Below are 26,377 nucleotides of genomic sequence, written 5' to 3'. Positions count from 1 at the left end.
GGGGCTGCATGGGAGAAAGCACAAAGATTCGAATAATCAACATACTTAACACATGCATGATGGAGGCTAGCATCTTGTGAGTAGAGACCTCATCAGTGTCTATTTGAGAATGCCCAGAGAAGAAGAGGCATTACAATCTTCACAACACCAACCAGTGTCTCACCAACCCAGAAAGGAAAAGGTTCCAGTGGACAGTACTAGCCCAGTGGAGCTGACAATTTACACAAGCTGAGGTTCAGCCTTTTTCTTACTCTGGGCCCATTATTGCTCAGAAATGGAGGTCTCTTTTCAGCTGAAGAAGTGAATGAAACAGTGAAATTTTCAGTCATCATGGGCAACTTTAGAGTTTGCAAACAAAATGCAAAGAAATTAACATTTCAAAGATTTTTCACTTTCTTGGGACTGTCACATACTTTTCCTGTCATCCTATTTCAGAGTCATTTTTTTCATGTATTGCTAAATATATGATAACTTTATATTGGGAAGCAGAAAATGTACATGTCTATGGACACTGTTAAAAGATAGCAAGGTTCTTGGGAAGTTTCTTTGCTACAGTACAATGAATAGTTGGTCAAATATAATAATAAATTGGCATTGCTCCACTGACTCAGGATCTGGCCTTATATATTGAAAAGAAAAACTATTTAAGAAATAAGCCCTTAATTTAACTAGCTAGTTTATTTCCTATAGATTAATTCAAGGGCAGCGTGGTATAACTTTCAAAAAGGCAATAATTCTGCATATAGTTCAGAAAGGTCTTCTCCAATGTATTTTCTTTAAAAAGCAGCCAGACTGGCTGTCTTTTCCATTACAGAAGATAAGAGTTGGATTAGATTTCTTCGAAAACCTTGTAGTTTATCTAACTCTAGTTCAGAGTTTCCTAAAGTGAAACCGTTGTTGTTGTAATGCAGTTTGTTTATTTATATTTAATTTTATGATACCTTTATAATCTGATCAAAGTTAAGTTAACAAACAAACAAACAAGTGGTGCATTGCATTCAGTTATTGCTCTTCAAAGACTTTAGCAAAAGTTCTGTAGCACATCTCATTATTGCAAAAAGATCAAAGTTATCACAATACTTCAAAATTGTCTAGAATTTTTGGCTAATTTAAATATGATAAATAATAATAGTACCAGACATCAAACATATCAACATAAAATAGCAACTGGTAATATATTGATACAACATACCATAAAGTGCCAATGCTTCTTAGGAGCGGCATAAAATTACATTCTATCCAGCTGCATAGGACTAAAGAATAATTGCAGGGCATAAACTAACTTCTGCTTCGAAGTCAATGGCACAAACTACAAAATATACGTAAATAATATAGTAACCCCTACGAACCAAAGGCAGTAACCAAGTGGCTATCAAAATGTAACAATTCAGAAGTATATTCTCATCTTAATTAAGGAGTGAATTACAGAGACAAAGATCATCTGATGACCTGAATAAGTCTTCAGCTAACACGGTTCATTTTCTTCTAATACCTTTTGAAGAAATTAGGAAAGAGTATTTGCTCTCCTAGCCATGGGATCGACCATGTTTACTACCTGGAATATTGAACCTCTTGTCCAAATAAGACCTCTAACTCTTCCTGGAATTTTCAAAACAACGTAGGAGGGAACTGGGCACCCAATCCCATTGACTTTCAACTTTTCTAACTTTGTTTGGTTCCTTTGAAAATCCCAACCAATGTAAACACATAATAAGAGGCAATCCTTCCTGGAAGTGGTTAGATTCTAATGTAAGATAAAGTATCAGTGGGTAGAAACAACATAGGTTTGGTTGAAAGTTAATAGAAAGGCATTGAAGTTCATTAGATTTTGGGTAAGGCCCAGAGTGAATAGGAAATGAAGGATGAGGAAAGCAGTAGTAAAAGTACATGGCTATGTAGACTAGCTACTTGTGTAATTAATAGGTTTTCACTCAAGTACTTTGTTTTGTAGTATTTTTCTTAGAATAAAGATTTAATTTATATCCTATCACCAGAGGAAATTACCTTGATCATTTCAATTCCAAAATGTAAAGTTCATTCTTCCATTATAAACAAATGTGTAGAATATTACACATCAAAATGTCCCTTTTTTTCTTGGTGTCTGTCAAAACCCCTCTGTTCCAATTACTAATTCTCACATCATAGAATCATAGAAGATTAGGGTTGGAAGAAACCTCAGGAGGTCATCTAGTCCAACCCTGTGCTCAAAGCAGGACCAGCCCCTACTAAATCATCCCAGCCAGGGCTTTGTCAAGCCAGGCCTTAAAAACCTCTAAGGATGGAGATTCCACAGCCTCCCTAAGTAACCCATTCCAGTGCTTCACCACCCTCCTAGTGAAATAGTTTTTCCTAATATCCAACCTAATCCTCCCCCACTGCAACTTGAGACCTTTTTCTCCTTGTTCTGTCATCTACCACCACTGAGAACAGCCTAGCTCCATCCTCTTCAGGTAGTTGAAGGCTGCTATCCAATCCCCCCTCACTCTTCTCTTCTGCAGATTAAATAAGCCCAGTTCTCTCAGCATCTCCTCATAAGTCATGTGCCCCAGCCCCCTAATAATTTTCGTTGCCCTCTGCTGGACTCTTTCCAATTTGTCCACATCCTTTCTTTAGTGGGAGGCGGAGGGGCAAAACTGGAAGCAATATTCCACATGTGGCCTTACCAGTGCCGAATAGAGGAGAATAATCACTTCCCTTAATCTGCTCGCAATGGTCCTACTAATGCAGACCAGTTAGCCTTCTTGGCAATAAGAGCACACTGTAGACTCATATCCAGCTTCTCATCCACTGTAATCTCCAGGTCCTTTTCTTCAAAACTGCCACATAGCCAGTCAGTCTCCAGCCTGTAGCAGTGCAAGGGATTCTTCCATCCTAAGTGCAGGACTCTGCACTTCTCCTTGTTCAATCTCATCAGATTTCTTTTGGCCCAATCCTCCAATTTATCTAGGTTACTCTCAATCCTATCCCTACCCTCCAGTGTATCTACCTCTCCCCCCAGCTGAGTGTCATCTGTGAACTTGCTGAGGGTGCAATCCATCCCATCATCCAGATCATTAATGAAGGTGTTAAACAAAACTGGCCCCAGGACCAACCCAGCCCCGGGGATTTCACTTGATACCAGCTTCCAACTAGATATTAAGCCATTGCTCATTACCCGTTGAGCCCAATGATCTAGCCTGCTTTCTATCTACCTGACAGTCCATTCATCGAATCCATACTTCTCTAACTTGCTGGCAAGAATACTGTGGGAGACCGTATCAATAGATTTGCTAAAGTCAAGGTGTATCACATCCACTGTTTTCCCCATATCCATAGAGCCAGTTATCTCATCATAGATAGCAATCAGGTTGATCAGGCATGACTTGCCCTTGGTGAATCCATGTTGACTGTACCTGATCACCTTCCTCTCCTCCAAGTGCTTCAAAATGGATTCCTTGAGGACCTCCTTCATGATTTTCCCAGGGACTGATGTGAGGCTGACTGGTCTATCGTTCCCCTGGTGGTTCTTCTTCCCTATTTTAAAGATGGGAACTATATTTGCCTTTTTTCAATCATCCAGAACCTCCTCTGGTTGCCAGGAGTTTTCAAAGATAATGGCCAATTGCTCTGCAATCATATCAGCCAACTCCCTGAGCATCCATAGGTGGTAGCTCAGTAGCATGTGTTCCATTTGAAAATGTATGAAAAGAAAGAAAAAACTAATTACATAGGCAGCATGAACACACATGAAAGTGTAGAGAACAATTTTTGGAAAGCCGTTCTCTACTCTTGAGTAGGAAACATGGTGTAATGGATAGGAAAGAAGTTTGGGTTCCCTTCCCAGTTCAGCCACAGACTGGTGCCAAACTCCTATTGAGATCAATTGAAGTTGGGTGCCTGATTGCCTTTGACGCTCTGAACCTCAGCCCTCCATCTATATCCTTCTTTTGGAGCTGTTCTCAGAGGGAGGCTATTCAACCAGATGGATCACTGGTCTTTTCAGGTTTGGCATTTCCTATGCTTCTTTGTTCCTATGTAGCAGATTAACTGCTATACACAAATTTCATGAGGCATGCTGTTGAGGAGTGATAAGCTATTAAATATCCTTATTTCTGGGCATTGCCCATTTCTATCGTACATCTCACAATAAATAGAATTTGAAAACAAACATTCAATTTTTGAAGTTTGGAAGAACTTAATTAGTTCCATATAAATTGTTAAATTAGTGGCATTGGTAGGGTGACCGGATATCCTGATTTTATAGGGACACTCCTGATATTTGGAGCTTTTTCTTATAGAGGCTCCTATTACCCCCCACCCTCTGTCCCGATTTTCACACTTGCTGTCTGGTCACCCTAGGCATTGGCATTCTTTCTACAAGATATTGGCATTTCAAAAGGACTGAAGGTTTTTAAATTATTTGTAGGAGAATCGTTCCAAATAACAGACAGTACATGAAAAAAATTCTGTCCAACGGATACCATAGTTAGAGCAAAACTTGATCAACTAGATCATCCTTAGTATGACAAACACCAAAAGACTCCTGACATAAATAAGCAGCACACAGTACAAACTTGATCTGAAAAGTTAGTGAAGAAAGCTAATTCTGGATGTGCACGTTGTTTAAAATTCTTAAAAGAGAACTAGGCTAATTTTCCCTGATTGGAGGCTAAATTCCACTCCCATGTGTACTCATGTAAGCTAGGCAAACTTGCAATAAAGTCTTCAGAATTAGAGTATAACTGTGAGCCACTCAGATACAATGATGAGGGCCATTTAGGTACCTAAATAGACACAGATATAGTTAGTGTGAAGGTGTCATCTGACCCCGTTGAAGACAAGGAGAAGCATTATCTCAAAGTTGGTTAACTGAGCTGGGAATATGCAGTTATTGCTAATACAATTAGTCTATTTAAAGTCATTGATTCTTTTGATATTTTTATTTGTACCGACATACCTTCTGAAGCCCCATCCCTGTTGACAATGTACAAACATATCAGAGATGGCATCTGTCCTGAAAAGCTTACAGTAGAATGCCCTGACCAAGTGCACTGTTAACATACATTTAGTAAAAATTATGTGTGGCCTATGGTCTATCTAGCTTTTCCAGGCATTTCCATAATTTCACTAGCACTTAATCCCTTGGGAGGAAATGATATTTTTTGCTACTCTTATGAATTGACCAACTTAGTAAGCAAACAAGTATAATTCCCTCTAGATACATCAATTTATGGTTTCCATATAAGGCTCCATATAGATTTTGAGTGTATAATAGGGAAATGGGAGTATCATGATACTGGTATCAAGGACATGACAGCAAACCTGACAAATGTAACTGTTCTGTTTACCGTGCATTTCTGTACAATAAATCTCAAACGGGTTTTCACCGATGTCCATAATTCTGGTAGAATTTTAACATGCACTCTATGTAGCTGCCTGTCTTAGAAGATTCCTGTCTAAGCAGGATTATGATGTGAATTGGGTTTTGTGCTTACTGCAAGGTTCACATTATGCAGATATTACAATTTCAGATGATGATTTCTCATGTACCAATTTTAATGAGGTCCTTATTATAAACTGAGAATTCCTGTACTCCACCTAAAGAAATAGCATTCTCTTCCTGTATCTGTGACCTAGAGAGTAATGCTCACATGTATGTTTACTAGAGATTGGTCACCATCAAAACTATTCTAAATTGCTTTGATTTTAATGAACTATATGACAAAATGCAATGTCAAAACTAAGCATCTTATGAGATGGGGAAAAAATGAAATCCTTTTTAAATGTTTGCAGGATATTCACATTCATTTTGCTTAATGTATGTATTACATAGACTTGAGATCATTGCTGTATTTAGGAGAATGGTCTTTTGTTTAGATATATTTCTATGAGCTCCATTGATAAATTACCATTGGCAGGAATCCTATACCAGTATCCAGAGAGGAATAAATTCTGCAACTGGTAGACATTGCTTTACATTGCTGCAGACCATGAGAATCAGATCCATCACCAATGGTAGATGTCTATTTTTCTCCCCTGCCACCGAACACTTGGTTCTGAAATAGGACCAGCAAAGGGAGAAAGGAAGGGACAATGGCAGTATTGGGTGGCTAACAGGAAGTGAAATTACAGCTAGTACATAAATGCAATGGCATGGTGTAGCCATTTAAGTTTGTAAGGAGCTTTGGGACCTTTGGGGATGGAGCATGCTAAAGTTCTTCTCATTCACATTGTACCTATATAAATGACACTGTGCATTTATAGATTCACCATTGTGATATCTGAGCACTTTTCGGATTGTTTATATAAAATAAGGAGGAAGGCAATGTGGCCTCGTGAACCACGTACAGTTCTGAAATCCAGCAATCCCCGCCTTCTAATGCTGCTGATTCATTCTGTGTGGCATTGGAAAAGTCACTTATAGAAAGATGAGGGCCCCACCCAGAGCTGGATCTGGTCCTGGCCTCTTCTGGATCCTCTAGGTTCGTGTACCATCCCAAAGGGCCTTTCCTGCATGGGAGGAGTAGTCCTGTTTCTCTCCTCTGACTGGAGATGGACTGCCTCCTTGAGAGAATCCTTGCAGCCAGTTAATCAAGAAGGGGAAAAATCTGGACAATGGCGCAGATTTTAATGTTACAAATGGGAGAAGATACAAAGTTATGATTCTCTCTGAAATGGAACTTTATCAGATTGCACAAATAAACTAACACCAGTTTGCGAGCAGGGCTTCCATTTGCTACCATGAATGCAGATGATAAACTGAAAAGGCCTGCTTTCACATGCTAATGGCACTGGTTCAGTTTCAGACTGCACTGAGGCAGAATGCTGTTCAGCTGATGGACCACTCTAACAATGTTCGATGCCCAGATACGACAGTAGGGGCCCAGGTACCAAGTGATGAATGCACCATAAGAACTAGAATTGAATAGAGCTCATGCATCCATCTTTTGTTCAAGAGAGCCGGAGTCTTTTGACCTTCAAGGTATATTGCAAGACCTATTTGCTTGCCCAGGATTTTTCTGAGAGTGTGCGTTAAACGGAGAAAGTATCGGTTTTCTGTGTGCTGGGGAGACTTTGGGTATGTCTACAGCTCAATAAAACACCTTGCAGCTGGTCAGTTGACTTGGGCTTTCAGAGCTCAAGCTGCAGGGCTGTAAAACTGAAGTGTCGATATCTGGGTTTGGTCTGGAGTCAGGGCTGTGAGACACTGTGATGGGAAGAGTCCCAGAGCCTGGGCTCCAGCCCAAGCCCAAACCCAAACATCTACATTGCGCTTTTATAACCCCGCAGCACAAGCCCTGTAAGCCTGAGTCAGCTGATCAGACCAGCCGTGGCTGTTTACTTGTAGTGTAGATATGCCCTTTGTGCTTATTTTGATAGTGTGTAACTTAGAGGTGCTGCTATGTATTTTTTTTCTGTTTGTCTGCATAGAGATACTATGAATGGCAGGTGTATGGTATAAAGAAAATATATGTATATTTTTAGTAATACAGAATACATATTTCAGGGCTGCTAAGTTACAGTTGCTTTGGAAACCAAACCTTTGAATTTCCTGACATGTATGGTTTAATGCCATGGTTGAGATTTCAGATAGTTTTCTTGTCGTTAATATTGTCTATGTTCTCTGCTGACTTACTTGAGGGCATTTTTTCTACAGAGGCTTATCCATAGGGAGTATACAAAGACCATTCCCGCCTTCCTGAGATGCATTTTGCTGTGAGATAGTGATAATATACAGCCCTGAACCTTACTTTTTCCCCTGCCTCAAATTATTCTGCTTATGTCAAACTGAGGAGCTGAATTTTAATTGGAATGAAGTTTGATAAGAGTAGATCAGTGTTATTAATAGGGTAATGAACAAGACATATGTTCTACAGTGCTAAACTTTGCAATGTGAATAAAAAAGGAGATTCTTAAAATTTACTATCCAATGATAAATAATAAATTGTCCCATTTGCTATTCTCTCTGACTTTTGTATCTTGCAATCTGATGTAAAATTATAAAGGCTATACATCTTGGTACAGGAATAAAACCAAAATATTACAAATAGCTAATACAATAATGAAAAATTATGGATGATTCTCAGGATAAATTTATTATGGTTAATGTAATGTACACATGCTGTGTTTCTTCAACAATGTAAATCTCTAATTATTGCACCATTTCATGAAGTGGCACGTGCAAAACAAAAAAATTTCTAGACATGCATGTCTTTATCTGCAGTGTTCCCCATCATTCCCAGAGTTAGTGAATTTAATACAAGCTTCAGTCCTGTACAACATTAAGAATAATTATGGATGTAGGCATTCTGTTGCACCGGGCAGTTGGCGCACATCCACTCCTAAACGCCAACAGCCATTCAAACAAAGAGGCCCTGAATGGTTTGCTGCCCTTAATATATTTGTTGTCTAGTGTCTAAAATTTCTGACTGACATGACTAGAACTTAATCCTGTAGTTATCCACAGGCAAAACTCTCACTGAAGTCCTTGAGAATTTTGCTTGAGGAACTCAAGACCACGCAGCTTCAGGGAAATCCATTTTGGGGGGTTGTGATGCAGAAGCTAGACATTAGGGAATGGGCAACAGAGTATAAGAAAGAAAGCTCGCTAAACCTACATCTAACTAAATTCTAAGAGCTGGCTTCTGACTTTACACAACACTTCCTGTACAAGGTTGTGTCTAAACTGAACCAACCCAAGAGTAGCCCCAGAAGTTCATTCTGACTCTCAGAACCACATCGAGTCACACTTCCTCCTGTGCTTCCTCTTGCCCTGGTGGGGAATGGAATTAGTACTTTGCTGCCAACTCAGCTCCTCTGGCCAGTGAGCAAAGGCTCCACCCTTTTCCCTGCACCTCCCTGCCCACCTGCTCAAGAAGGCGCTGCACTAAAGGTGGACTGCGTAGCCCACCTACGGTTCAAAGAGGGGACTTACTCCCCTAGGTACATAATCCAAGTCATAATTTAGCCCTAAGGGTGGAAAACATTATGGACAGAGAAACATTTTCTAGCAACACACCACAGTGGTTAACCTGAGTTGAAACTTGCACCACATGCTAAGAGAATGGAGAAAATGCAGAGACTGACTGGACGTTTTTTCCTTCAGGGTATATCTTTCAAAGGCTCTGCATTGATCTGACATACATTCAGGGCTGGCTCTAGGTTTTTTGCAGCCCCAAGCAAAAAATTTGCTGCCCCAGGCTCAGGTGGGGTTGGTGCTAGCAGGCGGTGCTGGAAGCGAAGGAAGTGATGTCATCTTCTCCCTGCGCCTGCAGGGAATTTACCTCCTCCCCTGCCTGGCCATGCAGAGAAGCCCCAGTATAAGGGGTGGCACAAGGCAGTGCAGCAGACAGTGCGCAGATGAGGCGGTGCAGCCCCGGCTCCCCAACAGGACTTGCCCTCTTCTCCCCATTTAGCGGCTGAGCCCTGACAGCTCAGCATCCTGGGGCTGGGGCTTCCCCTTCCCGCTGTGGCTGGAGGCACAGCACCCTCACCCCATCTAAGTGGCACAGCTCCGAGAGCGCAACTCCTCCGAAAAAAAAAAGGATGGCCAGAATGCTGCCCCTGGAAATGTGCCACCCCAAGCACAGGCTTGCTTTGCTGGTGCCTAGAGCTGGTCCTGCATACAGTATGAATGGTGTAATAGTATGTGAAAGTTTGTCTTTTTCTGAAGATGTTCAGCATCTTCATTGCTCACTCTGGAAATGACAGCATGTCTTCCATGTGTTACCTCTCTTCATAGTTACTTTATGGCAGCCATTCTGTCTTCTCCATTCAGCCAGAGTCAGCTTTCAGCTACCCCTTGCCAAATGTAAAAGCACACTGGTTTTTTCAGGGATTTCAGATCTTGCGTTCTATTACAGGGACCTATCTCTACCTACCACCCAAGTCAGAGTTGTGCATTTTTCTCTCTTGTCCAAGACTATCTTTAATTATAATGTCCAGCTGTTTCAAATAAGCTGTATGACTAGAGAACTCTGTAATATAAAATATTCTAGGCTACAGTTGGGGGGCAATTATTGACTGCTTATCCTCATTTATTAGCATTAGGCAGCTGGTTTTAGGTCTTATCTTTCTCTTTCTCACTTCCACAATAAATGTATTAATGAGAGTTACTCTTCCCCATGATTTTATTAAAAGCTACTGCTCCAAACATTGTATACTTATTATTTTAATGATAGCCATAGCGTATCTTACAGTATCCGCCTTTGCCGACAGTGACTATATGGTGATGTCTGACTTTACCACAGCATTTCCACGCAGAAATCTGTGCAGATGTTATGCAATACAGTCACTAGCAAATGTAACTATTATTGAAGAACACATTTTGGCTCAGTGTAAATACTTTACAAAGAAAGTGACATAATCTCTATTCCAAAGAGTTTATAATCCAAGCCCCAAATCCTGCAATAGGTTCACACTTTATATTTAAGGTATATGTAAGAGTTTATAAAAGATTAATATTATGCTTTTATACAGTGTTGCTTATCTAACACCTTCTACTGATGATCTTATAGCCATCTAGAATACATTACTCATGTCAGCACTCTGCTTGTAATGTCTATTAGTCAACAATTAACCCTTATAAAAGTAACCTTAATATAAAGTATCATCTACAACAGCATGCAGGTGAGAAGAACCCCAGGAATATCCTTCACAGGTCTGTTAATATATCACAGATAAAAGGTGGGTGAGGTAATATCTTTTATTGGATCAAATTCTGTTGAGGAAAGAGATCAGCTTTTGAGCCACACAGAGCTCTTCTTCAGGTATGTCCTGTAATACCCCACCCCCTACTTGACAGGACAATATATGCCATCTTATTACCTTAAGTAGTGACACAGATACTTCATTTTAAACACACTGGATTAGGACCTGAAGAACTCTGTATTGGCCCAAAAAAAGATATTACCTCACACACTTTGTCTAATATCCTGGTACTGACACGGCTACAGCTACACTGCATATTAATACATCAGGCAGACATTTGGTGCAGATTCCTGAAATTTTTCTCACCCGGATATTTAAGTAAACATGTGAGCAGAATAGGACAATATATTGGGGAATAAATCTTTGTGTCAGTGCAAAGGAGAGACGTATAGCAGGATGCCCTCCGTTACAGGCCATGTTATATTTGAGTTGGCAGTATTTTAACATTATAACTTTACTTGTGTCCAGTTTTGGCATCCCATAATGCTTCCTCATGCAGTGTGGTATTGTCTGAAATATTTATTTTTTGGGGGAGGCAATATGGTCTAGTGAATAGAGCACTATACTGGGCATAATTCCATCTTGCTTCAGCTACCTATGTGCTGTGTGACTCTTTGCCTCTGTTTCTCCTCTGATCCTTTTTCTGCCTGGGCTTTTTAGGCTGTAAGTTCCACAAAGCAAGGCCTGTCTTCTACTGTGTTGGTACCACCAGTGGCACAACAAAGAGGCCGCAGTCTGTTTGGGGGCCTCTGAGTGCTTTTGTAATTTAATAATACATTTTCCCCACAAACTGGCAGATACACAGTATATATTGCTTCCTCTTGTTCTTAAATAGCATTTTATCAAATATTGTACTTCCAACTGGGTAATAAACTGAAAACATTTCTGATCCTGTGGAAGCATGAGAGCACACTTCAATTGACTTCAGTGGGTCCTGCCCACATGCAGGTTGTTGCAATTTTACATTGCAAATGACTTAATGAAACAATAGGCAAGGAAAGTGGGGGACTGTCCACTGAATGCAGGGGCACCGCTTACTGCATCCAGTTCAAACCAACAAGAAAGCAACAAATATGGCAATATCAAAACGAGGTGCAGAAGCATCAGGTTAAAAAATAAAAATTATAAATATTTCTGTTAATTAAATCCCTAGAAAGCCCCCATCACAATTGTGGGGCTACTTCCACCTCTGATCCCTTCCTTTATCTGGTGAAAGCAAGAAACCTGCAATTCTGCCATTCTCAGCCCAAGTCTCCAGACTACAGCTCCCTGTGTATCAACCATGATTGCACAGCAGGTACAAATGAGTTGGCCTTTAAGTATCAATAGATCATTAGCTATCTGAAGCTATTATACTCTGTTCCTGCATATGCGAAGCTAACCCCTGCTTGAATTAACCCTTGTAGTAATATAGCAAACCACACAGTAACAATCAGACAAACATATGGAACATGCAATATTGATAAAATATTTCACTGCAGGTACTATGCTTCCACGTTCACTCCAAAGAAGATACCAAGCTGGGCTCTGACAGAGCTGTTAATGTAGGCAGCGAAAGTGTTTTGAATAACATGTATCCCAGCTCCTGAATGACCTCCTGCAGTGTGTGGACACACCATTCAGAAATGCCACTAACCATTGTGCCAGATAAAATTAATTCTGTAAAGGGAATGAAAATATCCAAAAGGGCTTTTGCTGCGGCACTCCCTAAATCTAGACTCTGTGCCGAATTGCTCACTTTTAGCTTTGGCGTGAACTTGTCTGCAGAAATATCCTTAAGATAGAACCTATGTTCTATTTGTATGGTGACTAATCACAGGGAGACAAATCCTGCAGCCCGCTGGAGCTAGATACTGCCACCCTTATTCGTACAGAATTCAGTGTGACTACTTATGGAGTAAGGTACTACTTAGCATGAATAAACGTGGCAGAATCTGGCTCACTGGAGTCACTAAAATATAACTGCTCTTCTTAGTGAAGCTGAAGTATTACATTCCTGAGAGCCCATGAAACTACTCATGTGAACACTCACTGAAGTTTGAGGCCTCAACCTGTAATTATTGCCTCCAGGGCAAAAACGGGTGTAAAATGCTACCAGATTAGAACAGCAGCATCTTACATTCATTCTGCACCACTACAAATGACGAAATAATGAGCTGAGAAATGGACAGACAAGCCCTGGTGTTCAGACTGAAATGCACCAAGTTATTGTACAAAATGGCTGAAAAATATATACACACAGCCATCTGGGAGTACATAAAGAGGAGTAGGGAGGCAATCATAAACGACCATGTTTTAAGAACACAAATTAATGTTTTTCTTTGAAAACTTGTTTGCATGGTTTTCGCCTTCCCTACTTTTCTTTCCAGTTTATTACAGAATATCCATTTTATACATCTAGCAGACAGGTTCTCTGCCGGTGTAAATCAGGACAGTGCTATTGAGAATAATAGAGCCATGGAAATTTATACCACCTAAGGATCTAGCTCTTACTATTTAAAACAATTGTATCTTCTTCTTCTGTATCTTTCCCTTCACATCTCTTCTAGTAACTGAGAAATCCTTGTGGTGAAGAGGAAAACTAGAGTGGATCTTAAACAGTATAATTTATACAGCTAGGAAAAAATCCTTTTTTTAAATTTGGGCCTAAAATAACATTTGCATGGAAACGTTCTCGTCCTCTTGATGGCACTGCTGAAGATTTTCTGTAGAACACAGAAAGAAACCCACTAATATTCAAAACTCCAGTGATGTTGCACATTAAAAAATTATACGCACTGATCAATAAAGTGTGAAAGGACTGATGAAACACACTGTATTTTTCTGGGACAGTAATTTTGTGCCATGAATTATTTATAAGGACTGTAAAGTTAAAACAAAAGAAGTATGAAAGCAAGGCTTACCTTATCACTCAGAATCTTGCAAACAGCTGCAATGAAGCTATAATCATTTGCTACATGCTGGGACATCAAAGACCAATGTAATGTTGTGGTACGTAAAAGTGTATTATAATATGTTAAAGATATTAGTCCCTGGTGAGTTGATAAGTACAGGCTGTGAGATTCTTTTCTTAGAGGGAGTTACCATTTTTGCTGACCAAATGAGTTTCTTCAAAGCTGTCTTGCCCTGGCATCAAGGACCAAGTTAAAAGTGAAATATAAAAGATTGACTTTGCAGTTGATTTCAGACTTGCAGCAGGCAAAAAAGATGTGCTACGAAATGACCTCCCAAACTTTTGTGAAGTGAATTATTATAGATTTTAGGCTTATCGCTGCCATGATGGTAGCAGTTCTTTTTGGAAAAAATGTTTGGTTTAGTGGTACTTGGGTTTGGTTAATGTTTTCAAAAATATTTTAACTAAATATTGCATACAGTAAGATATATAATCACCAGTTCTTTTATATTGTGTTCACACATTTTTGCATCATAATTGCTCTTAACATCCTATAACACATGTTCCCCAAAAGAGAATGGAGCGTGCAGGAAGAAAGAAATCCCTGAGTTCCATGTTTGTTTTCTGAGCATTCCTTTCCCAACTAAACTAAAACTTTTCTGTACATATGTCTGTGCTTTGTGTCTGCCTCAACAAGAACTGTAGGAACCCACGTTTCCTGTTTGGAAGCTTGTGACATTCCTTCATATGTTCCCATTTCTACATTTTTCTCATTTAACCAGTGTCTCACAATATTGTCAGATGTTAGCAATGCTACTTTAATTCAGAAAGTGCTCGTTATCACATTGACACTAAATCTAGAGAGGTCTAGTGAAAACTGTACATCTGCTAATGAACACTGCTGACTACATTTGTCTCATTACTTAGGCTCCCCTATCTGTTTGTTCTGTCGCACTGACAGCTCAGATAGCTAAGGGTTAATGTTCTTTTACCTATAAAGGGTTAACACAGGGAACCAAATACCTGACCAGAGGACCAATCAGGAAAAAAGACTTTTTCAAATCTGGGTGGAGGGAAGTTTTGGGTGTGAGTTCTTTGTTCTTTGTCTTGGTTCAGTGACCCTCTCAGCTCTGAGAGTGATCTTTCTATCTCCAGGCTTTCTAATCTTCTGTTTCCAAGTTGTAAGTACAAGGATAGTAAGACAATAGGTTTATATATTTTTTTGTATTTACATGTGTGTAGTTGCTGAAATGTGTTAAATTGTATTCTTTTTGGATAAGGCTGTTTATTCATTTTTTCTTTTAAGCAATTGACCCTATATATTGTCACCTTGATACAGAGACCATTTTATGTCTTTTTCTTTCTTTTTATATAAAGCTTTCTTTTTAAGACTTGTTTAAGTGTTTTTCACCGGTTAAGGCTAAAAAACGAAGGGAGGGGGAAAATCTCTTTATGTTAGATTTACTAAGCCTGACTTTGCATACCCTCTGGGTGAGGGGAGAGAGAGATTGATCTCTCGGTACTTGTGTTTCAAGGACTTGAAGCAGGGAATCTCCGAGAGTACCCAGGGCGGGGAAATCTGGGAGGAGCTAAAGAGGGAGAAGGGAAGTGGGTTATTTCCCTTTGTGGTGAGACTCAGGGCATCTGAGTCTTGGAGGTTCCCCAGGGAAGGTTTTGGGGAGACCAGAGTGAGCCAGACACTGGAATTCTGGCTAGTGGCAGCGATATCAGATCCAAGCTGGTAATTAAGTTTGGAGGTTTCATGCTAGCTTCTCATGTTCTGAACTCTAAGGTTCAGATCTGAGTAGGACAGTTATGATAGACACTAAGTCTAGAGAGGTCTGGTGAAAACTGTACATCTGCTAATGAATACTGCTGACTACATTTGTCTCATTACTTAGGCTCCCCTATCTGTTTGTTCTGTCGCACTGACAGCTCTCATCTTATCTTAGGTGGCATGTTCTTGCAAGCAGATATTTTCTTTTGTTATGACTTTGTGTTGCATGCCTATATGGCATGCTGATCCCTGAGTGGGGCTTCTGGGTGGCCTCGATGCTAGACCCTTCTACTGGGACTCAAGCCTTCTGGGTTCCATTCTTAGCTCTGCCATTTGCTTGCCAGGTGATGTTGGGCAAGTCAATTTACCTCCATGTCTGTTTCTCCATCTGTAAAATGGGAATCATGATACTGCCCTCCTTTGTAAAGTGCTTTGAGCTTTGCTGACTTCAACATGCAATATTAGAGTTCATACTAATAATAATCTTATTTGTGTGTGTACAGACACTCCTTGCAGCACTGACCACTGAATTATCTTTGCACCTCATCAACATTAATCAATTTCTTCTCGACAGCCCTGCAAACTGTGGAAGTTTTATCCTCATTGTAAAAATAAAAGCTGAGTCAAAGATATTGAGTGATTTAGGTCACACAAGAATTTCATAGCACTGGGAATTGAACCCAGACCTCCTGAATTCCCATTTCATGGCATAAGCAGAGGACCATCTTTCTATAATTGCTAATGAATTTCCTTAGTATAGCTTCTCATTTTGAAACATGTGTAGTATATTTCCACTTCCATTTTGGCATCTATAGCATAAATTGCAATTTCTCAAATCCTGCAGAAGTATCTGAAGAGCTTGAGTAGAGTAGTTTAGAGTTCTGTGACTTTATAGTGGCATCTTTCACAACGGCACAATTATTTTCCCAATGTTATGTGCAGATTTACCCTTGTGCTCACTTCTCTCACAAGATTAGTTGACTTGTAATAAAGAAATCATCTAGTTCAGCTGTTAAAAGACCAGTCTGATCGCAATCTGGAGGTTTCTTTATAGGAAAGCTCAACATTATTCTTGAGTACAAATGAGAAATATATTTATTTGCAAACTTCTATACTCAAAGGGAAACAGAACACAGCAGCTCAAAAAATCGTGAACATTGTGTCCTTTCTTCTAAAACATCTTTTTTCACTGAATTTTTGAAATGTTAAAAAATTGGAAGCTTTTTTCATGAACATTTCTCCTTTTGTGCCCACCCCAAAAAAATCAGAATTCATTTTTTTTTCAAATTAGCTTTAAAACAGAATTTTATGTAACCCACACAGACTCTGGGTCAAAACTACATCAACTTTCCTAGATTTGAGAGAACTAATAGGGGCTACATTTTTGCACTCAGGTATGCAGACCTCTTACTAACAAAGTCTGAGTTTTGTGTGCAGAGACGAATTTTGGCTGTGTGTGCGTGTGTGTTTGTGCGCACATGCATTTTCTGTTTTTCAATATTATTGTTTCTACTGTTTGCCTAGATATGGGGTTGTGCATTTCAGAAAATATCCTAGTGAAGGATTCATGGAGCAAACAACTTTTCATGTCATAGTGAAGATACGGGGGGATAGTGAATTGAAACTGTATCTCTGTAAAACAGTGTTGAAAAAGGGATTTTTCCCCCTCCCCTTGAAAATAGCACCATTCTTTTTCAATATAAAACTCTTTCAACATCCTTTCCCTTTGCTGACAGCACCTTTCAACATGAAACCTATGAAGAGGCTCTCCTCCTCTGATGTGACTTCTGACAAACTCTACCTCTTATCTATATGTCTGAATCTTCATATGAAGAAAATAAAACCCAGGGCCCAATCGTGCATTTCTTACATACCCAAAACTTCCAACATCTCTCGACTTCTGGTCATAGATTGTCAGAATAGCCTTAAGTTGTATAGGTTGGCATTTTTAGGTAAGGAAAAAAAGGGATAGTAATGCAGTATTTTCAGTGCAGTGCTAAGCCATTCAATATTTTTGTCATTTGGGGATAGTTTTAATAGATATTCTTGTTATGTTACCTAACCTTTTGTGAAAATTTCAATGGCTTAGTCTCACTTATGTTGGACAGGATGAGAATAAAATGCTCGCAAGCAAAGCTGAAGTACAGGAATCAATATCAGTGTGATTTTTCCACTATATAAAATCCTGTAAGCTTTGTTTGTGTGTGCGAACATAAACCAGTATCCATGGCTAGATAGACACACACATAGGTATAATTAGTATAGAAAAAATATGCCCTAGGGAAAAATGTTTTACATGGTAACGCTAATATTAATGACTAAACATGATCTCTCACTGATATTTGTAGCAGCTTATGAGATCTTTTCATAGAAAACTCTGTAGAAATCCAAGGTATTTTCTATTATTTAAAAGGAAGCTAGACATCTTTTACAAAAGCACGTGGTATAAGAAGAAAACAAACTGTACCGATTCACCTCCCATGAGTGTAGCAATGATCTCAAAATCACTTAGTCTACAAATTTCTTCAGACAAAGGGGAAAAACATTAAAGCATTAAGAAAGAAAACACGACCCTAAGAGCTGTTCCAATATAATGTCTCCTTTTTCTATTTTGCCTTATTAAAATGGAACATGGCATTTTTCTTAAATAAGTTGCATTTAAATGAGATTATTTTTCTTTTAGTTACATTTCTTAACTCTGCTAAATAGACTAACTCCTGATGTCAGGGTATACAGGTACATTTAAGTCAACTGCATTGCACAGGTAGAATAGAGCAGAACTTGGCAGTGTGTTCTCATACATTAAGATTTTTCACAGCACACAGCACTAATATTTTCCCTTGAAGTCAATCGGAACTGAAGGTGTTCAGCACTTCTGATAAGTGGACCCCAAATAATGAGTGATAGGCTACATCTGCAGCAGGTAGATCTAGCTCCATAATTCAGGCCCCAACAGTTCACAAGTATTTGGGTCTATAGCTGGGATTCAGGCCCACCTCTTCCAACAGCAAAACTGTAGAGCAGTGTGTGCTCAGCACAGGCTCTATCTCTATGCACAAAGCAGAAATTTGTCATTGTCTTACATAGTCATACAGAATTTACTGCCATAATCCCACAGAGTCAATATATGTACCTTACTACACAGGGAAGGAAGAAAAACATAAATTGTCTCAATTGAAAGCTAGATACACTGGGAACATATTTCACTTTCCTTGTATTGCAGCTTCATAGCCATCATATCTTTAACTGCATAAGAAAAGGGAAGACTAAGGGGGGAATTACTGGGCCAAATTCAGTCCCAGAGAAAGTAGTTACACTTTCCACTGTAGTCAGTTGGAGATGCACTCATTTATTTCAGGAGCAAAATTAATCTCCTGACCAAAAGTTCTCTTAGGATATGTCTACGTGCAATTAAAAACCCATGGTTGGCCTGTGCCAGCTGACTCAGGGTCATGGGGCTTTGACTATGGGACTGTTTAACTACAGTGTAAACATTCAGGCTAATGCTGGAGCCCAGGCTCTAAAACCCTGCAAGGTGGGACAGGTACCAATGCTCAGGCTGGAGCACAAGCTCAAATGTGCACACTACAATTAAACAGCTCCTTAGACCAAGCCCCATGAGCATAGGCTCAGTTTGCACAGGCCAGCCACATGTGTCTAATTACAGTGTAGACGTACCCTGAGAGAAAGGATGGTCCCATGGTTAGATCACTGACCTAAAACTCTGGAGACCTTCATTCAGTTTCCTGCTTTGCAGCAGAGTTTTTGGGCACCACAGTTAATCTCCCTTTGCCTCCTTTCCGTGTCTGTAAAATTGAATGAAAACACTTTTTCTGCCTCACAGGTGTGTTGTGAGGATAAATACATTAAAGATTGCAAAGTGCTTGGAACTAAGGTAATGACCGCCATCTAAGTACCAGAGTGAGAGAGTGTATTGCAGTTTCTTTGTGCTGCCGGTATACTAATAGCAAAGTCTTGTGTACAAAGCAATACTTGAGAACACAATGATTGAAGTCTTAGTCGTACCTGAGTGAGAGAGAGACACCTCCATCTCATGAAAAATACTCTGCTTAGAGATAACTCCTTGCTTATATATTATATACACAGTGCATTTTGTCTTCTGTCTTACTTTTAGGACACTTACTGCTTTTCCAAGTTCAGTCTACTGTTTTTGGATTTTGCTGGTGGCTGTGAAAATGATCATGATTATGGTGAAACACAAGATTATGCTCATTCCTCAAATGAGGTCATAATAAGATTAAAACTTAAAAGCAAGCAAATCTCCCTTGCAATAAGGGCAAAAAATGATCATGAGATACTGCACAGAAAAAGATTTTCAGAGTTCTCCATGATAAATCTATAGCTTGTTACCACATAGTTTTAATGGTGTGTATGACCACCTAGCCATTAGGTAGCATGGAAGGAAACAGAAGGGTGCTCTCTGCGCACAGGAGGATCCAGTGATGGACTGCACACAGGGGTAAATTGGCTATGCAGAGGAAAAGTGGCATCCCGCCACCACCACGGTAGCACTTTGATAGTCTCTACCCAAGAGCTCATTACTACATGGCTGAGTGATGAATGACCAAGCGAGGTTGGAGGAACGGTCACTCTACATAGCATGTTCCATGCAGATCATGGTTTACATGACATTTCCGTGTGCAGGAAAATTCCTAAACCACTTGATCTATAGCTGGTATGTGAATGTAGAACCTCTTTCGGTGTAACAAGGAGTCATATCCCTACACCAGCAGTCCATCATCCAAGGTCATAGAACTGGTGGTAGGAAAAGTCCCACTTTTAAAAAATATATATGGCATTCTTATTCTACAACACAACTCAGTGCACTACAGAAGGGAGACATAAATGCAGTCTTTACCTGAAATGCAGTGATGTAGCCTTTACTTTTCTACCTCCCCCTATAAACGTTCTGCAGTATTATATCCTACACAATATTTTGAGTCTTCTATTTCCCTACTATTCTTTACAGAATATTGTGAGATTTGATTATTCCAGGCCAGTTATTTCTAAAAAATGAGTAATACTTCCACTGGGCACTGCTAAAATGCACAGAGGGATATTTTAATTGCCTATGAATATTCAAAACCTCATTATTGTTACAGTTCTATAATTATCCTATTCCCCTGACAAAAACATGCAGCACACAATAAAAAAGGCAATCCATTAAAAAGTCTAGACATCCACGTTCAACAGTTTTCTGGCTTTTATACTAACTAGTAGACTGTTTATCTTAAGCTATTAAAATCATTTCTGGAAGACACTCTGGTTCTAAATTGAGAATAGCCTCTTCCTGTGAAAATACAGTGTATATAGTTAGTATTGTAAGCATTCTTTCATGTTGGATGTACAGAGTAGGGTGACCAGATGTCCCGATTTTATAAGGACAGTCCCGATTTTGGGGTCTTTTTATTATATAGGCTCCTATTACCTCCCACTCCCTGTCCCTATTTTTCACATTAGCTGTCTGATCACCCTAATACAGAGTATTCCAGATAACCAGCAGAATCAGCAAAGACCCAATCCTGCAGTGAGCTTTGTGCAAGCAGTTGTATGGACAGGGGCGGCTCTAGGTATTTTGCCGCTCCAAGCACAGCAGGCAGGCTGCCTTCGGCGACTTCCCTGCGGGAGGTCCCCAGTCCTGCAGATTCGGCAGCACGCCTGCGGGAGGTCTGCCAAAGCCTTGAGACCAGCAGACCCTCCGCAGGCACGCTGCCGAAGGCAACCTGCCTGCCGCCCTCACGGCGACCGGCAGAGCGTCCCCCGTGGCTTGCCGCCCTAGGCACGTGCTTGGTGTGCTGGTGCCTGGAGCCGCCTCTGTGTATGGAGGTCCGTTGCAGTGAAAGGAACTCTGCATGGGCAGAAAGGTCTGCCAGTGTAGAACTTATCACATCCTCAGAGTCTGAGACACTACAGAAAACTCACAACTATACAATAAAAGGGAGAGAGGTAGGGGATGTGTGTATGTATGTGTTTCTGATCCCTCCTGTGCCTGATCTGCAAAGAATTTGAGTTTGTTACAGCCCCAGCTAGAAAGATTTGTTTTTTTTAGCTTAGGCTGTAGCATCTCATGGTTTTAGTTTTGGAGGTCCCTGTTTCAATCCTATCTGTGCTAGCCAAGATGGTAGCTATCACAAGTGCACCACGCAGTTCACATGCTGGCCTTTAATTTCTTTCATGGGAGGGGTACAAATACAGCAAAAGGAAAAGGAATCTGCAGTTTTGTAAAGACTGAAACTAGGATCCATTTCTCATTTTTAAGAAAATTAACTTAGATACATGATACATAGTGTATACTCTACATTGGGATAGTGTGATCACTCCTTTTTATTTCTTTTACTTGGTGCTTTATTCAGACATTTGCAGAAGCAGCTGCTGAAAGCAACAGCACAGTAATGATATTTACCAAAGTTTGGAAAACCACTTTACTTAACATCTCGAGCAAATCCCTGTGGTTGCTTTTGAAACCATGGAAGTTTCAAATAGGCTTTTGCAACTGAAAATGAAGCTTTAAAACCTGAAAAATGGTCATGGGGGTTTGCTTCTAAAAATGATTTGGTCATCCAGGACTTCAGCTTTGAGGAATGTGTGCAGGATTTAATGACTCTCAGTCTGCAGGATCCTAGGAGAGCAGCAGTTATGCCACGCTGTTAAGCTGAAGTTACGAAACAGCATCATTGTTCTGGATACTGAGAACAGAATCAGGGGATTTTGCTGCATCCTGTACAAAGGGCATTGATAGCAGAACATCATCTGTCTGATTATATGCTCTGTAATTAGTGTTTTTTGAAAAGGTTTCTCTGAGTGCTTATATATGAAAAGTTTGCTGGGGTCATCTTTTTCTAGTTGTCTCTATGATCTAAAAAAATAAACATATTATAGCACAGATTTGTCTGAATCATTTGAGTGGGTTTTTCATTTTAGTACATAATCGTAAAGGAAAAGTAACAATGGTATCGTGTTTCAGAATAACAGCCGTGTTAGTTTGTATCCGCAAAAAGAACAGGAGTACTTGTGGCACCTTAGAGACTAACAAATTTATTTGAGCATAAGATTTCATGTGCTACAGCCCACTTCATCAGATGCATGCAGTGGAAAATAAAGTAGGAAGATATATATATATACACATACACATACACAGAGAACATGAAACAATGGGTGTTACCATACACACTATAAGGAGAGTGATCAGTTAAGGTGAGCTATTATCAGCAGGAGAGAAAAAAAACTTTTTGTAGTGGTAATCAAAATAGTCCATTTGCAGCAGTTGACAAGATGTGAGGAACTGTAGGTGGGGTGGAGGGGAAAGCATGGGGAAATAGTTTTACTTTGTGTAATGGCCCATACACTCCCAGTCTGTCTTTAAGCCTATCCCCATGCTTTTTTCTTTCTGGCTTTATTTGTTGAGGTTGATCCTGCACAAGGAGATTGTTGGAGACTTTCTTTACATAATGCTAAGCAAAATTCAAGGTGTCCTGAATTTATGATTTAGCATATACAGAGGCTGCTATTATAAAGGCAAAATTTGCCCATAAGTACAATACAGTTAGCCATACACTTACACTTACCTTCTAATTAATATCAAAATATTAATAATGCAAATATAAAATAAGGATCCATAAAAGTTAAAGTACTCAGCCTCTGTGAACTTATTCCAATATTAAAAGATATTTTATAGTGGCTTCTTTAGTTCTCTGCAAGGGTTATTGCCATGAAGCACGTGTCAGTCATTTCTGGAAGTGCCTGTGTGATAAACAGAAAACTAAGAGTTAATAGAACAAAAGTGCTTCATATCTCTTTTGCCTGGAAAGGGTTAACAAGTTCAGTGAGCCTGGCTGTCACCTGACCAGAGGACCAATCAGGGGACAGGATACTTTCAAATCTTGAGGGAGGGAAGTTTGTGTGTGTGCTGTTAGTTTTTGGTGGTTGTTCTCTCTGGGTTCTGAGAGTGACCAGACGTGAAACCAGGTTTCTCTCCAATCTCTCCGATACAGGCTCTTATAAGTTGAGAGTAGTGAGTACTAGGTGATAAAGCGAGTTAGGCTTATGTTTGTTTTCTTTATTTGCAAATGTGTATTTGGCTGGAAGGAGTTCAAATTTGTATTTTGCTGAAAGGATTTTAATTTGTACTTGTATACTTAGGCTGGGAGGGTATTCCCAGTGTCTATAGCTGAAAGACCCTGTACCTATTCCATTTTTTAAATTTACAAAGATAATTTTTACTGTTTTTCTCTCTTTAATTAAAAGTTTCTTGTTTAAGAACCTGATTGTTTTTTTTTATTCTGGTGAGACTCCAGGGGACGGGGTCTGGATTCACCAGGGAATTGGTGGGGAGAAAGGAGGGAAGGGGGAGAGAGAGGCTAATTTCTCTCTGTGTTAGGATTACTGTCTCTTTCAGGGAGAATCTGGGAGGGGGAAGAGAGAAGGCGAGGGGGAAGGTGCATTTTCGTCTCTGTTCTAAGATTCAAGGAGTTTGAATCACAGTGATCTTCCAGGGTAACCCAGGGAGGGGAAGCCTGGGAGAGGCAATGGTGAGGGAAAGGGTTTACTTTCCTTGTGTTAAGATTCAGAGGGTCTGGGTCTTGGGGGTCCCCGGGCAAGGTCTTGGGGGGACCAGAGTGTACCAGGCACTGGAATTCCTGGTTGGTGGCAGCGCTACAAGTACTAAGCTGGTAATTGAGCTTAGAGGAATTCATGCTTGTACCCCATCTTTTGGACGCTAAGGTTCAGGAGGGGGAATTATACCATGACAGCCTGCTTCAGAACTCAGCACTTTGAAGGGATTTGGGAAACAGGGAAGAGGGTTATGGGGAGTATACTCTCTTCAGATAAGTGAACGGAAGAGTCTGGCATTTTGGAGGACTGCCAGATTACTAAATCTACTCACTTCTAACAAGAAAATATAAAAGGACAGTTACAAGAAGAATGCACCTCTTACCACCTGACACCTTTTCTTGAGCTGGTCAAGTCCTAGTGATAAACTAGAGTTGAGGTAATTATTGGTGTATATTCTCCACCTCGTTCTATTTTTGTTTAGTTCTTCTTGGAACTGGTCGGAATTTTTTTGAATGGAAAATTTATAGAAAAACAGAGAAAAAATGTGTCTTCATTGACATTTTCACTGAAAGTTTATCTTGCTGAAAAACAAAAACCCCCAAACCAATTTTTTTGGCTGATAATTTTCAGTTTTCTGTGGGGAAAATTAAAAATTCTCAGAGAAAGTAGGTACTTGCCATGAAAACTTTCATTATGTTGAAAACTGAATTTTCCATCAGAAAGAGATTTTGGTGGGAAATTTTCAACCAGCCCTAGTTATTTGATCATTAGGAAGCTATGGGGACAGACAATAATGCATGATGCAGTAAGCTCGGGACTTGATTATTTTTTTTTAAATTACTGAAGGCTAGATTTTCGAATGCTCCCCACCCACAATTGGGGCCTTCTTCTGGAAGAGCTCAGGCCCTATTTGCAAAAGTGCTGGAAACTCGACAGTTCCCACTTTGAGTTCTTTTGAAAATCTGGCCATCAGTGTCAAAGTACCCAGTGTGCTGAGCTCTTTTGAAAATCTGGAAACTTATTTCGATGCCTACAGGGAAACTGAGTTCTCTTGAAAAACTGGCCTTATACTTATGGCTTTGGTAAGAATGAGTGTGAATTCATTTCTCTTCTTTGCAGGCCAGAAACTTTCTCTCTTCCTCAGTGAGTCATTGAATTACTTCATGCTGGCATAAAAGCCTGTCACCTGTCCTAGGGAGTGAGCCAGTATCATAGAAGTCTTCCTTTCTTGTTAAAAGGTATTTAAAGCCTGTATGGGGCAGCCTGCTCTTCAGTGCAGAAAGATGCTGTTTGAGGAGAGGAGAGTCAACATAAATACAGTTCCCTAGTGCTGTGTTACTACAGTGACAATCAAAAGGTTGGTCTTTAACACACAATGTTATCTGAAATAACACTGGTATTTTGAATATTAAGTGACTATGATACCACTGTGTGGTATCCTATGTTGATTTTAATGGTAACCATTGTATACAACCTAGAGAAAGTTTGAACATTAGAAACATATTATTAAAGTTAGTGTTGTATAAACAAGGCAAACTTTATTTCTGTCTATATGTTTGTTTTATTATATGGAAAAGCGCAGCTAGCAGAAGCTGGAAATCCCAGCAGCTACAGCTTCCTATTTAGGCGATGTTGTGGCTATCTGAACGGGGAGAGTGATTCTTCATCCTGACACAGTTCTCATATGCCACTGCAGCAGAAAAAAGGAGCTTCAAAAGTACCTTTGCCACCAAGGGAAAGCTCATTAATGCAGGCATGGTGTGAGGCAGCCATAGTCTGCCCTGTTCAGGCTCCCCCCACAATCCCCAGTGTAGAGAGCATTACGGGTGCAGGAAGGGATGTAATGCGGTGGAAGGCCACAGGTCTGTAGCAGAGGAGGAGATTCTGGAGTAACTCTGAATTGTGGAGAGGCAGGCAGGGATGCTGTAACTTAGAGCATCCCCTTGGGCTACCTGAGTTATGTTCGAGGCCATTTTTGTCTCAAATAATCCAGGATCCTGAAGGCACAAAGGTGGCCTAAAGCCGATTTTGGTAACCTCCTCAGCCCTCTGGTCTGGACTTGTGTGTACTCACAAATTCACCTGGTTTATTTTGTTCTTTGAGTGTGTTGTTTTGATCTGAGGACACATAGCCTGATGGCCGTATTCTCTGAAGGCTATTCTTGCTGCTATCAGGGGGGATATTGTTCACAGCCTGTTTGTAGCAAGAGAATATTAATTTTGTGATGGGGTTGTTACGCTTCACTAATGGGATAATGCTGAGATGTCTGGTTTGTCTACAGAACTTATGAAGCTTGAAGTAATATTCACTAAGGAATAAAAATAGGAATGCTAGCCTGCAAAGGTGGGGGAATAGCGTAATTAATATTAGATATCTGCAGGCACTTACTCACAATACATATTGTAGCCACACAAGGCAAAATGTAGTTACCGCACAAGGTACAA

The sequence above is a fragment of the Gopherus flavomarginatus genome, chromosome 6 (genome assembly GCF_025201925.1).
Source record: "Gopherus flavomarginatus isolate rGopFla2 chromosome 6, rGopFla2.mat.asm, whole genome shotgun sequence".
Classification (NCBI taxonomy): Eukaryota; Metazoa; Chordata; order Testudines; family Testudinidae; genus Gopherus; species Gopherus flavomarginatus.
This window is presented reverse-complemented; position numbering follows the sequence as displayed.